Genomic DNA, 4,138 nt, shown 5'->3' with positions numbered 1-4,138 from the left:
ACCTTCTCAAGTCATCTATAACAGCATGTGTTCCATTGCCCTCCCCACTGACTTCTCTAAAGGCTTCTTTCCCCATCTCTCATGGGTCCTTTTCTAGTTTTCTGACCTCTACCCACACTCATTCTCACATAAATACATGCATTCCATCACTTATTTGTATGTGGGGCAGGTAGGAGTCAGTTTCTTCCATGGATTGGACCTTCTTGGGGACCACCATGGCCCTTGTCGATGGCACCAGAGGCCATGTTGGTATCGGTGGTCCATGCTGTTGCCCCAGCCTGCGATGAAACCTGAGATCCATGTGGACATATGCAGTCTGTTCTGCTGCTGATGCCTTGGTGATGTCCTCAGGCTTTGCTGCCTCAGGGTGCCACTCTGAAGTGAGTGGCATGTGTAACTACCTGAGGCCATGTTGAGGCTGTGGTCCACGGAGCCACTGAGGGCCGTAAGTGGGTCAGTGGCCTGATACAGTCCCTGCGATGGAACTCAGGTGGTCAGGCTTAGTGGCCAGCACCTCCAGCAGCTGAGCCATGCCATGCATAAAAATTAGAAGCTCAGATCTGCATGTGAGAGAAAACATGACTTGTTTGTTTTTCTGCACCTTTGATGATAGTTTATCTTGCTGTGAAGAAACATTTAAAAAATTATTTACTTATATATTTTCTGTATATAGATGCTTTGTCTGCTTGTACACGTGCATACCAGAAGAGGGCACCGGATTTCATTATAGATCAGATGGTTGTGAGCTGCCGTGCCAGTGTTGGGAATTGAACTTGGGACCTCTGGAAGAACAGACATTTCTCTTAACCTCTGAGCCATTTCTCCAGTCCCAGGAAGAAACATTTTGATTTCACATAACTATGTCAGTTCTTGAAGCATAATCGTATGCTATTTGGGGTTCTATTTAGAAAGTTCTTGCCTATAACTTGAAACTGCTAGGGGAAACATTTCAGGATGTAAGTATAGGTCTTATAGATGTTTCAAATCTGAGGCTCTCTGATCCATTTTCAGTTGACTTTCACACAAGATCAGAGATAGAGAGTCATGTTCTGCAGGTGGACATCTAATTTTGCCAGCATCATTTATTTGAGCAGGCTTTTCCCAGGGCATAGTTTTGAAATCTTTGTTAAAAGTTTCGTGTTCACACCACATTGGTTTTTTTTATGACTTCTATTATCTTCCATTGGTCTAAATGTGTATTTATACATCAATGTCTTTGTCACTATGGCTCTGTCATAAAGTCTAAGGACAGGTAATGTGTTGCTGCTGCTGCTGTGTTCTTTCTGCTTAGGATTGCCTTGGCTACATGTGACCTTTGGTATTTCTGTGTGAATTTTGCATTTTTTCCTAGATCTTATGTCATTGAAATTGATGAGATTCCTAGATAGATTTTACCTGAAACTATTCTGAATGGGATGTTTTCCCTAATTTATTTATTTAAAATGTTTTTAAAATACATTTTGATCATATTCTTCTTTCCCTTCCCCAAACTCCTTTCAACTCTTCTCTACTGCCATACTCACCCAATCTCTCTCTCTCCCCTTTCTCTCCCTACCCCCTTCAAAAGTCACATAAATAAAAAAGCCAAATGTCAACACATAAACAAAAACAATATGTAAAACAGTACCAAGGCAAAACAAAAGGTACACACACACACACACACACACACACACACACACACACACACACACACACACACGGAGTCTGCTTTGTGTTGGCCAACTACTCCTTGACATGGGATCTGCCTTGGAGTGTGATTGATATACCTAGTGATACTCCATTGGAGAAAATTGAGTTTCTCTTTTCTGGCAGATATCAATTTCAAATAGCTTCTTGGTTAGGAGTAGAACTTTGTGTCCACTTCCCCTTCCGAGTGCTGTGATTTTGTCTGGTTTGAACTTGCTCAGGTCTTCTGTGTGTTGATACAGCCTCTGTGAGTTCAAACATGCATTGTCGCTGTTGTGTCTTGGAGTTGTCCACCACCTCTGCCTTTTACCAATCTTTCTGCCTCCTCTTCAGAATAGACCCCTTAGTCTTGAGGGGAGGTATTTGATGAAGACACTCTTTTTTGGCCAAGTGCTCCAAGATCTCTCAGGGTCTGCACATCATCCAATTTTGGATCTGTATCTCCATGTTTATTACTATCTACTGCAAGAAGATGCTTCTGTGATGAGAGCTGATCAAAACATTGATATATAGGTATAACAATATGTTTGTCATTAAGAGTTATTAATTAAGGGTCCTGTGCTATTGTTCCCTTAGGGGGAGGGGGCCAAGCAGGCACAGAGTCAACGACACAGACTCTGGGAGAATGTTGAAACAACAAGCTCAGTTTATTCAAGAAGAGGCAAGCCTTATATACCCTCCACCCCACCCTGGGGAAGGTCTGATGAATATGCATCTGCTGGTGTGACATGGCTGCCTCTCATTGGTCCAGGTCATCTCTAGATCATGTCTCAGCTGCTGTTGCTAAGGCCCTTAGGCAGACCCAAGTTTGGTCTCAGAAAGTATCTGTTTTACTGGTTTGGGCCGGCTGGCCCTCAAGCCTGTTACAGATGAGTCATCCCACATTATTTTATTCAGCAGAATAATAGTAGATTTTCCTCTAGCATCAATGACCTATCTAGTCTATCTGAGGTTCTTGTCCTTATCAACAGTTTCAGGTGTGGGTTCTATCTCATGGAGTGAGTCTTAAGTCCAATCGAAAAGTGGTTGATTATTCTCATAATGTTTGTGTCAGTATCACACCAGTATATCCTGCAGGCAGGTTGCTGAAGTAGGCCCTAGTGTTTGTAGCTGGGTGATATTGATGGCTACTCTTCTCTCATAGTGTGCAAAATGTCTTTGAGCACCATGAATGCTGATTAGTAGGTAGAGATGCTTCTAGTTGAGTACCAGTTCAACTTCTCTCTGATGACATAAGCAAATGGTGTCTTCAATTATAGGGTTTCATCATCAGGAGGGTAATCAATGAGATCTATAGAACCTTTTTTGTGCAATGACTCAACAAGATGTAATCACTCCTAGCAATGGAGATTTTACTTGGTGGAATAAGATGTTGAATTGGGGCATTATTTCCCCCACTAAATAGCGATTCTATTTAAATTCTTCCCATATATGTATGTATTTTAGGAAGCTTCTACTGTGTTAGGCTTTCATATGACTTTTCAAAAACTAATCCTAATTAACTGTTAAAAATATTTGTTTACTTCTTTATTTACATGTATATATATGTCACTATATGAACTTATGTGTACCATGTGCATTCAGGTGCCTGAGGAGGTCAGAAGAGGACTTTAGATACCTTGGAACTGGATTTATAGGCAATTGTGAGCTGCCTGATGTGGGTACTTGAACCAAACTCAGATCCTCTGCAAAAAAAAATAAGTCCTTTTAATTACAGAGCTATCTTTACAGCCCCTTAATTTTTTTTCTCAGCAAGTTTGTTACTGGTATATATAAAAGCTTCTAATTTTTACATGTTCATTTTATATCTTTTATCTTTACTGAAAGCATTTATTGGATCTAAAAATTTTCTGGTGTAGTCTGTGGATTCTGTTAAGCAAACACTCGTGTTGTCTTCAGATAGTGATACTGTAGCTTCTCTAATTTTTATCTGGTTTACAGGTTTCTCTTGTCTTACCGTTCTAGCTAACACTTACTTAGAGCAGTATGTTGAGTAAGAATACAGTGAGTAGCATGTGGTGGCCCATGCCTTTAATCCCAGTGAAGGTAGATGGATCTCTGTGAGTGTGAGGCCAGCCTGGTTTATGCAGTGAGTTTCAGGAAAGCCAAAGGTACATAATAGAGAGATGTTGTCTCAAAAACAAAACAAAACACCAGTGAGTAGACATTGTCTCACTCTGCCTTTTAATAGAAATGCTTTGCAGCCCCCCCCCCCCATTTAGTATGATACTAGCTGTAGGTTTGTCAAGTATTGAGGTTGTTCTGTCTACTCCTAGATTTTCAGGACTTATATTATGAAGTGGGTTAAAGTTTGTCAAATACTAGTTCCATCTGTCAAGACGACCGTACAATTTCTGTTTTAAGTCTGTTAATATGATATAGTATATTTATTGATTTGCATATGTTAAGTGAACTTTTCATCTAAAAATTTCCTTTCTTTGTTATTGTGTCT

Source organism: Peromyscus leucopus, chromosome 3 (assembly GCF_004664715.2).
Source record: "Peromyscus leucopus breed LL Stock chromosome 3, UCI_PerLeu_2.1, whole genome shotgun sequence".
NCBI classification, from domain to species: Eukaryota; Metazoa; Chordata; class Mammalia; order Rodentia; family Cricetidae; genus Peromyscus; species Peromyscus leucopus.
The sequence above is the reverse complement of the archived record's forward strand: the minus strand, read 5'-3'. Positions refer to the sequence as shown.